Below are 14,825 nucleotides of genomic sequence, written 5' to 3' on the forward strand. Positions count from 1 at the left end.
TTGGACTTGTTATATATCGTTTCTGTTATTTTTGACATCTTTGCTGTTGTAAATAAATTCCTATTTTGTTTTAAGTTACCCTAGTGGAGTGTTGGCTATAGACAAGGCACACACGCACACACACACACAAATGGGGAGGCTTAAATCACAAAGTTAATAAGTCCCCAACACTTCAAACTGCAAGTGATGTGACCCCTTCCATGCAGCATTTCTAGCATCGATGAGATACCACTATCGCATCTGCACCTACTCTGACTTTAAAATCATTTTCTTGACTTTCATGAATTCTTAGTTTACCAAGTTTGAGGTCAACCTCAAGAATTATTTTCGTTTATTTTTTTTTTTCCTATTCCCACGGTCTCTCGTGTTACTTGTATTGTTGATACTGGTGGACACGAAGGATGGCATTGTGATCTGCTGATACCGTAAAGCCGCTGTGATACTTGGCTGCAGAAAACCAGCTTAGGGGTTTTCGGTGGCCTTTATTGTTCCCGTCATGTGAATGACCGCAGAAGTACCTAAACTCATTGATGAAAACAGAATAGCTAACTGCACCCCTGTTATGCTTCTCAAGAGAGGCGAGTTTCTGCTTCTCCTTTATGGTTGTGTTTGGCTTTACGTTCAGAAGCCATTTCCTTTTGTCCGAGCTTCTTTGAGATAAGGAGAGCTGTTGCAGTCGTGTGTTGGGGTTTGGGGGGCTCTGATTACACCCATTCTCCTCTTTGGGTTCGAACCACATTGGGAAGTGACGTACAACACCAGTTCAATGTGTGACTTCTGGTAAAATCGAATCAGGGATGCAGAGGCCAAATCTCGTTCCCCTCAGTTTAGGCTTCGAATGATGCAGCCAGTCACCCGAAGTCACTCGGAGCTCTTGAGACTGCTTGGTCTCCCACCAGAGAAATGGAGCAAGTGGGACAGAATGGCTGCAGCAACCCCCCACCCCCACCCCCACCAGCTCTCCTAGGCCAGGACTCACAGAAGGCAGAGAAGTCCCCTCATGCCATCTTCATAAAATAGGAAGGGTTAGTCCAGCTCTGGGTTGCCTTCTGGTGTTAGCCCACTAGCGGAATGTGAGGTTCTCGCCTTTAGCCTTAAATATTTGTTGTTTTTCCCCAGTAAACTTTTATTTGCCCGCTCTTCAGGTGGTTGTTGTGACAGACTTAAAGATTTAGTTCCTGTTTCTTCTAGGCCAGTATACTTTAGTTTTTCCTCCGAAAACTAACTTTTCAAGGGCAAGTTTGCTTATTCAAAGATGATAACTTCACAAGTTATTTTTATTACATGTCACAAAATTTAGAAAAACGATCACCCACGATGCCACTTGCTCTGTTTAAGGGGTTCATCTTTGTTCTCTTCCAGTCTTTGTACATGGGAATCCTTTATCTGTCTCGTTACCGCAGCATCAATTCTGTGTTCAGGAATTTTCATTTCAAACATCAACTATTTCCATATCTATTGGTTGTCTTTAAAAAATTTTTAGTGCACATTCTTTATGGAGACAATATGGAAGATTCGGTATGGTACTGAGAAGAAAGTAAAACACCTTCCTTTTTCAATCCCATTACCTAGAACATACTATCTTTTTTGTTTTTGAAAAAGTTTTAATTTTAATTCCAGTTAGTTAACATACAGTGTTAGATTAGTTTCAGGTGTACGATATAGTGATTCACCGCTTCCATACAACTCCCGATGCTCATCATGACAGTGCTCTCCTTAATCCCCATCCCCTACTTTACCAATCCCCCCCACACACACACCCTCTAGTAACCATCAGTTTGTTCTCCATAATAGTCTATTTCTTGATTTGTCTCTTATTTTTTCTCTTTGCGTTATTTGTCTTGTTTCTTAAATTCCACCTGAGTGAAATCATATGGTATTTGTCTTTCTTTGACCTATTTCACTTAGCGTTATACTCTCTAGCTCCGTCCGTGCCATTGCAAATGGCAAGATTTCATCCTTTTTATGGCTGCATAATATTCCGGTGTGTGTGTGTGCGTATCACATCTTCTTTATGCATTCATCAATTGATGGACCCTTGGGTTGCTTCCATCTTGGCCATTGTAAATAGTGCTGCTATACCAAATGATGGAAAGAGCCTAAATGTCCATCAACTGATGAATGGATAAAGAAATTGTGGTTTATATACACAATGGAGTACTACGTGGCAATGAGAAAGAATGAAATATGGCCCTTTGTAGCAACGTGGATGGAACTGGAGAGCGTGATGCTAAGTGAAATAAGCCATACAGAGAAAGACAGATACCATATGGTTTCACTCTTATGTGGATCCTGAGAAACTTAACAGGAACCCATGGGGGAGGGGAAGGAAAAAAAAAAAAAAAGAGGTTAGAGTGGGAGAGAGCCAAAGCATAAGAGACTGTTAAAAACTGAGAACAAACTGAGGGTTGATGGGGGGTGGGAGGGAGGGGAAGGTGGGTGATGGGTATTGAGGAGGGCACCTTTTGGGATGAGCACTGGGTGTTCTATGGAAACCAATTTGACAATAAATTTCATATATTGAAAAAAAAGAAAAGAAAAAAAATAGTGCTGCTATAAAAATAGGGATGCATGTATCCCTTTGAATTAGTGTTTTTTGTATCCTTTGGATAAATACTTAGTAGTGCAATTGCTGGATCGTAGGGTAGTTCTAGCTTTAACTTTTATGAGGAACCTCCATACTGTTTTCCAGAGTGGCTACGCCAGGTTGCCTTCCCACCAACAGTGCAAGAGGGTTCCCCTTTTCTCCGCATCCTCACCAACACCTGTTGTTTCTGGTGTTGTTAATTTTAGCCATTCTGACAGGTGTGAGGTGATATCTTATTGTAGTTTCGATTTGTATTTCCCTGATGATAATTGGTATTGAGCATCTTTTCATGTGTCTGTTAGCCGTCTGTATGTCTTCTTTGAAAAAATGTGTGTTTATGCCTTCTACCCATTTTGTAAAAAGTTTTTTTTTTTAATGTTTATTTACTTTTGAGAGAGAAAGAGCATGAGTAGGGGAGGGGAAGAAAGAGAGGGAGACAGAATCTGAAGCAGGCTCCAGGCTGTGAACTGTTAGCACAGAGCCCAATGCGGGGCTCGAACCTGTAAACCGTGAGATCATGACCTGAGCCGAAGTCGGACGCTTAGCCAACTGAGCCACCCAGGTGCCCCTCTTCTACCCATTGTTAAATTGGATTTTTTGTTTTTTGAGTGTTGAGTGTTACAAGTTCTTTATATATTGTGGATACTAACCCTTTATCAGATAGGTCATTTGCAAATATCTTCCACTCAGTAGGTTGCCTTTGAGTTTTGTTGATTGTTTTCTTCACTCTGCAGAAGCTTTTAGTCTTGATGAAGTCCCACCAGTTTATTTTTGCTTTGTTTCCCTTCCCTCAAGAGACATATCTAGATGAACATACTGTCTTTTAAAGAATACCTGTACTGAGTTTTAATTTTATTGGGTTTTCCAGTTGCAAAATACCTGTTACTGTCACAAGTGTTATAGAATACAAAATGAGTATGTGTCTTTATAGACAACCTAGAGCTCACCCTCACGCTTTCTGCAAACCATTTCCTTTTGGTAGTCATAGTTAACAGACTGTGTCTTCCCTCTATACTCATACAAACCCGTATAAAGATGGATAACGTAAAGGGAGTATGAGGAATCTGGGAGAGCAGGTGAAGCAGAGATTTCACACTTTGACCAAAGTCAGATTGCATATCTTTGCATGTCACTTAACATATCATGTCCATCTCTCTGGGACACTGGACTGAACTCTATCTCATTCTCTTTAATAGCTGAATAACTCTCCAGAGATCGAACCCACCATAATTTGGTCAACCATTCCCCTTTAATGGACATTTAGGTTGTTTCCAGTTTTCTGCCACTACAAGAATGCTGGAATAATTGTCCTTGTACATATAATCCTTACATACTTGTGTTTCAATATCTGTAGGGTGGATTCCCCCATGATGTGATTACTAAGTGAGAGGGTATGTGCTCTTTTTTTAAGTTTATTTATTTATTGTGAGGGGGGAGGTGCACAGAGAGAGGCAGAGAGAGAGAGAGAGAGAGAGAGAGAGAGAGAGAGGGAATCCCAAGCAGGCTCTGCGCTGTGAGCGCAGAGCCCGACGCTGGGGCTTGAACTCACGAACCGTGAGATCATGACCTGGGCCCAAATTAAGAGTCGGATGCTTAACCGACTGAGCCACCCAGGCACCCCTGAAAATGTTACTAGATATCGGCAAATTATTTTTGGTTAGAATGTAAATTCCAGGAGTGCAGGGACTTTTGTCTGTTTTGTTCATTGTTGTTCACCTAGAACAACATGGCACGTAGCAAATGCTAAAGAAATCCTTGCTGGATGTTCAGGTTTTCCAGGCTGTAGCCGCTCGCCTCAGTCTCACAAACACTGGCTGTTTGGGCCAGTATCATGGATACAAAAATAATCTCTCTGCCTAGATGCCATCCTTGTTTCAGTAAGCCTTGACCTGATTTCCTGGTGGAGCTAAGTAAAACTTTCACATGGCTAATAGCCCTTTGAGTTTTATGAATCACCTGTTCAAATGCTGTGCCCCATTTCCTACTTAGTCCTTTGAACATGGGGCCTGTTAGCTTTTTGATACACTTGCTGCACAATTTTTCAGTCTATGGCTTATCCTGCTATCTGTAATATTTGTGTAATCAGATATATTTATTTTCCCCCTTTTATGATTCCTAGGGTTTCTTGTCCTACTTAAAAAGTTCTTTTCTACCCCAAGGTTCCACAAATACACACCTAGATTTTCTTGTGATGTTTTAATTTTGTTTGGACTTCTCTACAGTTAAAGTTATTTTGGTATATGTTATTTGATAAGGGGCCTAGTTTCCCTTTTCTCTTGGTTAGAGAGCGAATCATTATAGTAGGTCATCCTTGACCCCGATGAACTGAAATGACATTGTATGTACCAAGTTCATGTATAACCTTGGATTTATTTATGAAGTGTGTTATGTTTTATTCATCTATTTGTTATTCTTGTACCATTGGCATGTTGTTTTACTCACAGCACTCTACGCTGAGCTCTAATATCAAAAGGCAAGTCCTTTTCTTTTTCACTGTTCTGTCGACATTTATTCTTCCAAAGGAACATTGAGATCATTTTACCTAGCTTCCCTTAGAAGACCCATTGAATTGGGTTTTTTTGCTCCAAATTGCATGAATTTTTAATACTAAATTGAGCCTAATATTTGTATCATACTGTCTTCACGTACATGTTCCTCCATTTATTCTGGTTTTGTTTTGCCTTCTTTAATAAAGTACGACTGCTTTCTTCATATAGGTCATATTTGTCATGAGTACATTATAATTTTTTGGCTACCTAGACGCTGCTAGTGTATAGAGAAAAACTATTGGTTTTTATAAATTTAAAAAAAAATTTAACGTTTATTTATTTTTGAGACAGAGAGAGACATAGTGTGAGTGGGGAAGGGGCAGAGAGAGAGAGAGGGAGACACAGAATCCGAAGCAGGCTCCAGGCTCTGAGCTGTCAGCACAGAGCACAATGCGGGGCTCGAACTCACAAACCGTGAGATCATGACCTGAGCCAAAGTCGGATGCCCAACTGACTGAGCCACCTGGGCGCCCCTATATACTTTTATGTACCCAGCGAATCCACCATACTATCATCCCAATTCTAATTGTACTTTAGTAGCCTCTTGAATTTCTGTGTGTGTAGTCACCACAAAAAGATGTCAATTATTTCCTTTTTGTGTCTTATCATAGCTAGAACTTCTAAAACAATGCTGAATAATATATAGTATAGCAGTCATTTCTCTATTGCTCCTTTGGATGGCCATACTTGAGTATTGAACCACTTAGTATAATGTCGGTTTTGGAAAGTAGCATTTACCAAGGCTAGATAATTTCTTTCCATTATTCTTTTACTTAGAGATTTTATTAGGAACTGCTAATACTATCACGTGCCTTTTAGCCGCCTATTGACATAGTTACTTGATTTTCATTTTGTATTTGTTAATGTCATAAAGTATACTGGGTTACACTGATAGATTTTTTAAAGTTAAACCATGCTCGAATTTCTAGGATAAAAGTACCCTACTTAGGCAATTTTTATTGTTCTGTAAATAGAGTGTTGCTTAAATTGGGTAATGTGTTATTTAGAATTTTTTGTATCTGTGTTCATAATTGTGTTCATAATTTTCTTGTTTTGTACTACGGCATCAGGTTTGAATGTGAATGTAATACTAGCTGCATGAGATGAACTTGGAAACTTCACTATAGTTACGAATGGTTTAAAAACTGGAGGCATTATCTGATCGTTAAGGATTAGATAGAACTCAATTGTGAAAGCATTTGAGTCTGATGCCTTATTATAAGTGGTAGGTCTTTACTTTTCTGATCTCTTCTACATTAGTTAATTGACTAATTAATCCATCAGCTTTTCTTCTTAAATAAATGTTAGTATCCATATTTCCCTTGGAAATTTTCCATTTTCTCTAGATCAGTACATCTCATATATTAACGTGCATATACATTACCTGGGAGATGTCATGAAAATGCTCATCCTGATTCTGTAGGTCTGGGGGGTGGGGGCTGGGATTCCGCATTTCTTACAAGGTCTCTGGAGGTGCTGATGCTGCTGGTTCACGGACCACATGGCCCAAGCCCTGTAAAGACTTAGTGGTTCTAGATTTTGGTTGAACATCAGAATCACTTGGCACAGCCTTTGTCTCCCCCAGGCCCAGGCCACACCCCAGACCGACTAAATTAGAATCTCTGAGAGTGAGGCTCAGGCATCAGGAATTTTCTAAGCTCGTCAGGCGATTACAGTGTGCAGCCAAGGTTAAGAACTAGTCTTCTAGATTTTCAATTTATTATCCTAAAGACATACACAATATTCTCTCATAATTATTTTATTCTCTTGCACTTCTGGTTTTGTCTCCTTTTGCACCCCGATTTTTTTTAAGACTTTATTTTTAAGTAATCTTTATACCCGATGTGGAGCTCGTACTCACAACCCTGAGACCAAGAGTCACACGCTCCACTGACACAGCCGGCAGGGCACCCTTTCTCTCTGTTTCTTTAAACAGGTTTTCAGAGTTTTAGCTGTTTACAGATATTATCAAAGAAAGGGCTCTTAATTTTGTTTTTTCCTTGTATATTTTGGTTTTCTATTTAATCTCCTCTTGCATTGTTGTTAGTTTTCTTTTCCTGTTTTCTTCTAGTTTATTTTGTTATCTAGTTAAAATGTCTCATGTTTCGTATTTCACTTATTTTCACTGCTTATTAAATGAACTTCTTGAAAGCTGTGCGTTTTATTTGGTATATGGCTTTAGCTGTGTCCCATTGCATATTAATTGTTTTTTTTCATACTTTTCAAGACAGCTCTACACGTCAGTTTTGGTTTCCTCTTTACAATAGTGTTTAACTTCTTTCTTTCTTTTTTTTTTAACGTTTTATTTATTTTTGAGAGAGGGAGAGACAGAGCATGAACAGGGGAGGGTCAGAGAGAGGGAGACACAGAATCTGAAACAGGCTCCAGGCTCTGAGCTGTCAGCACAGAGCCCGACGTGGGGCTCGAACTCACGGACCGTGAGATCATGACCTGAGCCGAAGTCGGCCGCTTAACCGACTGAGCCACCCAGGCGCCCCAATAGTGTTTAACTTCTAAATAGCAAAAGTTTTTATTAATTTCTTTAGTGTTGATCTCTAGTCTTATTGGTTTGGGTTCAAACTATGGTGTGTATAACCTCTACATTTTGGGGGAATGTTTCAAGTTTTCTTTTGGGTGAGGTATAATAGGTTTTGTATTAGTATACTGTTTACTTTTCCATATCTGGTATAAATCTGTAAGTAAAATTGGGCTTGTTGATTGTATTTTCAAATCCTCTACATCCTTGGTAATTTTTGACTACTTAATTTTTTAAGTTTCAAAAAATATTAAAATCAACCCCCATAAGGGTGTTTTATGCAGTTTCCTTGTATTTCAAGTTTTGCTTTATGTATTTGGTGTCTATATAGATTTTTGTTACATACATGTAATCTTCATGACTGTGCCTTTTACAGAACATCATTTGTGTCCTCCTTAACATATTTGATCTTGAATTCTGTTTTATCTGATGTGTTTTCTATTTCAACAATCTTTTTTTTTAATCTGTTACATTACAAATCTCAGTCATGTTCTCATAATCTACTTAGATGTAAATGTACAATACACCACAGGATTTATTGTTACTGCTGTTTCTTAGTCATTTTATCTTTCCCCATGTGACATCTCTGTGCTGAATAAATTGTCATTGGATTGATATATACTTCATGTTTGCTCCCTCATGTCTGCTGTGTGGGTGTATATTCTTTCTGAGGCCTTGACTACCCCCAAATACCTCCTTTGCCTTAACAAATGATATCTTAGTTGAGAGGTTAGAACTTCGGGTCACGGTCCCTTTTCTCTGAGAGTTCATAGATGTTTCACTGTTTTCCACCTTCAGTGTTCGGAGAAGTCTGATGCTAGTGTAGTTGTTGTTGTTGTTGTTGTTGTTGTTGCTGTTGTTGTTTATATGTTGCCTGTTCCTTTGTTGCCTGAAGGGTATATGATTTTTTTTCTTTATCTTTGGAATTCAGAAGGTTCACCGGGATCTGTCGTTTGCGTGTGCGTGCGCACGTGTGTCCTAACCGTGTCTGGAGTTTATTTGTTGAGCCCTTTCTTCAGGATGACTCAAGTCCCTATTCAGCTGAAGGAAATTTTCTTATGTTTGTATTTATTACTTCTCTGATTGGCATCTTGCTTCTTTGGGCATTCCTGTGATTCACAAATAAGATCTCCTGGATTTGTCTCATCATCATAAAATGGCACCGATGAGAAAAATCCCTTTATTCTCACACCCTAGTGTGTGATCGTGATTGTACTGAAAAAATGAAATGTTTGGAACCAATGTCTCTTGAAGAAAGAAGCCAGAGAATGGTAATCTTTGTAAATGTGTAGCTTGTCCTGATGGAGTAAGAGTGCTCCTGAGATATTTCTCTTTAGTAGAAGGAACTTCAGCCAGAAGTTTCGTGTCATAGAATGACAGCATTCTGGACACCCCTTTTGCCTCAGCTTCAAAGAAGCATGTGAAAAGGTCTTAACTTAATGCTTAGCATATAGTTAGTGCTGGATAAGCGTTCCCCATATCTTTCCTTCCTGGAATGCTCTAAGTCTTGTTAAGCTAGCAAGAAGGGGAGCATTATTGGGGCGCCTGGGTGGCTCAGCCAGTTGAGCCTCTGACTCTTGATTTTGGCTCAGGTCATGATCCCAGGGTCATGGGATCCAGCCCCTTGTTGGGCTCGGAGCTGGGTACGGAGCCTGCTTAAGATTCTATGTCCTTCCTGGGGCGCCTGGGGGGCTCAGTCGGTTAAGCGTCTGGCTTTTGATTTGGGCTCACGTCATGATCTCACGGTTTGTCATTTGGAGCCATGCATCACGCTTTGAGCTGACAGTGGGATTCTCCCTCTCCCCTCTCTCTCTGCTCCGCTTGCTCTCTCTCTCTCAAGACATAAACTTAAAACAAAATTTTTTTAAAAATCTCTGGGAATGCAAGCTGGTGCAGCCACTCTGGAAAACAGTATGGAGCTTCCTCCAAAAACTAAAAATAGAACTATCCTACCACCCAGCAATGGCACTACTAGGCATTTATCCACGGGATACAGGTGTGCTGTTTCGAAGGGACACATGCACCCCCATGTTTAGAGCAGCACTATCCACAATAGCCAAGTATGGAAAGAGCCCAAATGTCCACTGATGGATAAATGGATAAAGAAGATGTGGTATATATATACAACGGAGTATTACTCGGCAATCAAAAAGAATGAAATCTTGCCATTTGCAACTACGTGGATGGAACTGGAGGGTATTATGCTGAGTGAAATGAGTCAGTCAGAGCCAGACAAAAATCATATGACTTCACTCATAGGAGGACTTTAGGAGACAAAACAGATGAACATAAGGGAAGGGAAACAAAAATAATATAAAAACAGGGAGGGGGACACAACAGAAGAGACTCATAAATATGGAGAACAAACTGAGGGTTGCTGGAGGGGGTGTGGGAGGGGGGATGGGCTCAATGGGTAAGGGGCATTAAGGAATCTACTCCTGAAATCATGTTGCACTATATGCTAATTCGGATGTAAATTAAAAAAAAAAAATCTCTCTCAGCGTGCCTGCGTGGCTCATTCATTTAAGCATCTGACTCTTGATTTTGGCTCAGGTCATGATCTCATGGTCCGTGGGTTGGAACCCCTGCGTCGGGTTCTGCTTGGGATTCTCACTCTCCCTCTCTCTGTCCCTCCCCTGTTTGCATACTCTCTCTCTCTCTCTCTAAAAAATAAATAAATAAACTTAAAAAAAAGATTCTCTCTCTCCCTCTGCCCCTCTCACCCACTCAGACTCTCTCCAAAAAAAATAATAATAATTAAAGAAAATAATTAGAGCATTATGAGAGCAGACATTCCCATTGTCCCCAATTATCTTATCTCACCTTATTCAAATGTAACATGCAATGCCAAGCTTTGTTTCCAAGTGGACCAATTTATACTCCCACCAGCAAAATCTGAAAACACAGTTTTGGCAAAGATGTGCAGCATTATATGAGAATTGTCATTGCTATGCATTCTCACCAAAGCATGATATTTTCAGACTTTAGTTTTGCCAATTTTGTGCATGTTAAAAAAATATTTCATTGAGGCTTTAATTAGCGTATTCTAATGAATAATACTGGGTATCTTCTCACATGTTTATTAATTATTTGTGGTTCCTCTTTTGTGACGTGCCTGTATAGGGTGGGGTTTTTTTGTCCATTTTCTGTTCGATTGTTTGCCTTTTCCTTGTTGATTTACAAACGTCCTTTATATATTCTTAGTATTAGTCCTTGATATTTAACAATCCCTGCAAATATTTTCTCTTGATCTGTGGCTTGCCATTCACCTCTTTCTATTGTGTTTTGAATTTTTTTTTCAATGTTTATTTATTTTTGGGACAGAGAGAGACAGAGCATGAACGGGCGAGGGGCAGAGAGAGAGGGAGACACAGAATCGGAAACAGGCTCCAGGCTCTGAGCCATCAGCCCAGAGCCCGACGCGGGGCTCGAACTCACGGACCGTGACATCGTGACCTGGCTGAAGTCGGACGCTTAACCGACTGCGCCACCCAGGCGCCCCTCTATTGTGTTTTGAAGAACAGTTCTTCATTTAAAAAACTTTTTTAGGTTTATTTATTTATTTTGAGAGAGAGAGAGAGAGAGAGAGAGAGAATCCCAAGTAGGCTCTGCACTGTCAGCACAGAGCCTGATGTGGGGCTTGAACAAATGAACCATGAGACCATGATCCGAGCTGAAATCAAGAGTTGGATGCTCAGCCGACTGAGTCACCCAGGCACCCCCAATTTTTTAAAGTAGTAAAATTGAGGGGCATCTGGCCGGCTCAGTTGGTGGGGCGTGAGACTCTTGATTTCGGGGTTGTGAGTTAGGGCCCCAATGTTAGGTGTAGAGATGACTTAAAAATAAAATCTTAAAAAAAATAAAGTAATAAAACAGGTATTTTCATTATGATTAGTGCTTTCTATGTCTTAGGAAGGACCTCCCTTCCCTACTATGAAGAAGATATTCTCTCATGTTATCTTCTAAAAGCTCTATGGTTTGACTTTCCTTACTCGAGCCTTTAATCCACAGTTGGTTTTAGGATATGTATGCATTAGGCATCCAGTTTAAGGGTTTTTTTGTTTGTTTGTTTGTTTGTTTGTTTGTTTCAAACTGGTACTAGTTGGACCCCATCAAAAAACCAATACTCTGCTCCCTGACTTGCAAAGCTGGCTAATATGTAGAATACTATATTCCTACGTATGCGGGTCTATTTCTCTGTTTTGTTGTCTGTCCTTGTCATTTGTCTTTTTCTGCAAATATACTACATTTTTCTAAAAACATCTTTATTGGAATATAATTCACATACCATAAAATCCACCCATTTAAAGTATACAATTCAGGGCACTTGGGTGACTCAGTGGGTTAAGCCTCTGACTTCTGCTCAGGTCATGATCTTACGGATTGTGAGTTTGAGCCCCACATCGGGTGAGCCCCGCTTCTCTCTCTCTCTCTCTCTCCCCCTCTCTCTCTGCCCCTCGCTCGCTTGTGCTCTCTCTCTCTCAAAAAAGTATACAATTCAATACTTTCGGTGTCATCAAAGGGTTGTGCAACCATCACCATGATGTAAGTTTAGAGTATTTTATCTCTCCAAAAGAAATCTCATCCTCATGGCTTCCTCTACCCCCCGCCTCCCCCAGCCTCTGGCAACCACTAATCTACTTTCCATCTCTACAGATTTGCTCTTCTGGTCATTTCAAAGAAATGGAATTTTACAATATGTCTACTCTCCATGTATCTTTCTTTTAGCATCAATTAATGCATTTTGTCCACTTTTAATGGAATTGTTGTTTTCTTACTGTGGACTTTCTTTATGTATTCTGGGTATCAGGCCTTTGTTGGGCATGTGACTTTCAGATATTTTCTTCTGGTCTGTAGCTTATCTTTTGATTGTATTAACATCATCTTTCACAGATCAGAAGTTTAAAATTTTTTAAAGTCCAACATTTCAGGGTTTTTTCTTTGTATAGATTATGCTTTTTGGTTTTTTTTGGTTTTTTTTTTTTAATATATGAAATTTATTGACATATTGGTTTCCATACAACACCCAGTGCTCATCCCAAAAGGTGCCCTCCTCAATACCCATCACCCACCCTCCCCTCCCTCCCACCCCCCATCAACCCTCAGTTTGTTCTCAGTTTTTAACAGTCTCTTATGCTTTGGCTCTCTCCCACTCTAACATCCTTTTTTTTTTTTTTTTTTCCCTTCCCCTCCTCCATGGGTTTCTGTTAAGTTTCTCAGGATCCACATAAGAGTGAAACCATATGGTATCTGTCTTTCTCTGTATGGCTTATTTCACTTAGCATCACACTCTCCAGTTCCATCCACGTTGCTACAAAAGGCCATATTTCATTTTTTCTCATTGCCACGTAGTATTCCATTGTGTATATAAACCACAATTTCTTTATCCGTTCATCAGTTGATGGACATTTAGGCTCTTTCCATCATTTGGCTATTGTTGAGAGTGCTGCTCTAAACATTGGGGTACAAGTGCCCCTATGCATCAGTACTCCTGTATCCCTTGGATAAATTCCTAGCAGTGCTACTGCTGGGTCATAGGGTAGGTCTATTTTTAATTTTCTGAGGAACCTCCACACTGCTTTCCAGAGCGGCTGCACCAATTTGCATTCCCACCAACAGTGCAAGAGGGTTCCCGTTTCTCCACATCCTCTCCAGCATCTATAGTCTCCTGATTTGTTCATTTTGGCCACTCTGACTGGCGTGAGGTGATATCTGAGTGTGGTTTTGATTTGTATTTCCCTGATGAGGAGCAACGTTGAACATCTTTTCATGTGCCTGTTGGCCATCCGGATGTCTTCTTTGGAGAAGTGTCTATTCATGTTTTCTGCCCATTTTTTCACTGGGTTATTTGTTTTTCGGGTGTGGAGTTTGGTGAGCTCTTTATAGATTTTGGATACTAGCCCTTTGTCTGATATGTCATTTACAAATATCTTTTCCCATTCCGTTGGTTGCCTTTTAGTTTTGTTGGTTGTTTCCTTTGCTGTGCAGAAGCTTTTTATCTTCATAAGGTCCCAGTAATTCACTTTTGCTTTTAATTCCCTTGCCTTTGGGGATGTGTCAAGTAAGAGATTGCTACGGCTGAGGTCAGAGAGGTCTTTTCCTGCTTTCTCCTCTAAGGTTTTGATGGTTTCCTGTCTCACATTCAGGTCCTTTATCCATTTTGAGTTTATTTTTGTGAATGGTGTCAGAAAGTGGTCTAGTTTCAACCTTCTGCATGTTGCTGTCCAGTTCTCCCAGCACCATTTGTTAAAGAGACTGTCTTTTTTCCATTGGATGTTCTTTCCTGCTTTGTCAAAGATGGGTAGGCCATACATTTGTGGGTCTAGTTCTGGGGTTTCTATTCTATTCCATTGGTCTATGCGTCTGTTTTTGTGCCAATACCATGCTGTCTTGATGATGACAGCTTTGTAGTAGAGGCTAAAGTCTGGGATTGTGATGCCTCCTGCTTTGGTCTTCTTCTTCAAAATTACTTTGGCTATTCGGGGCCTTTTGTGGTTCCATATGAATTTTAGGATTGCTTGTTCTAGTTTCGAGAAGAATGCTGGTGCAATTTTGATTGGGATTGCATTGAATGTGTAGATAGCTTTGGGTAGTATTGACATTTTGACAGTATTTATTCTTCCAATCCATGAGCAGGGAATGTCTTTCCATTTCTTTAAATCTTCTTCAATTACCTTCATAAGCTTTCTATAGTTTTCAGCACACAGATCTTTTACATCTTTGGTTAGATTTATTCCTAGGTATTTTATGCTTCTTGGTGCAATTGTGAATGGGATCAGTTTCTTTATTTGTCTTTCTGTTGCTTCATTGTTAGTGTATAAGAATGCAACTGATTTCTGTACATTGATTTTGTATCCTGCAACTTTGCTGAATTCATGTATCAGTTCTAGCAGACTTTTGGTGGAGTCTATCGGATTTTCCATGTATAATATCATGTCATCTGCAAAAAGCGAAAGCTTGACTTCATCTTTGCCAATTTTGATGCCTTTGATTTCCTTTTGTTGTCTGATTGCTGATGCTAGAACTTCCAGCACTATGTTAAACAACAGCGGTGAGAGTGGGCATCCCTGTCGTGTTCCTGATCTCAGGGGAAAAGCTCTCAATTTTTCCCCATTGAGGATGATGTTAGCTGTGGGCTTTTCATAAATGGCTT

Source organism: Lynx rufus, unplaced genomic scaffold, assembly GCF_022079265.1.
Source record: "Lynx rufus isolate CCGP_SWC_20201006 ecotype Redwood Valley unplaced genomic scaffold, mLynRuf1.p SCAF_14, whole genome shotgun sequence".
NCBI lineage: Eukaryota > Metazoa > Chordata > Mammalia > Carnivora > Felidae > Lynx > Lynx rufus.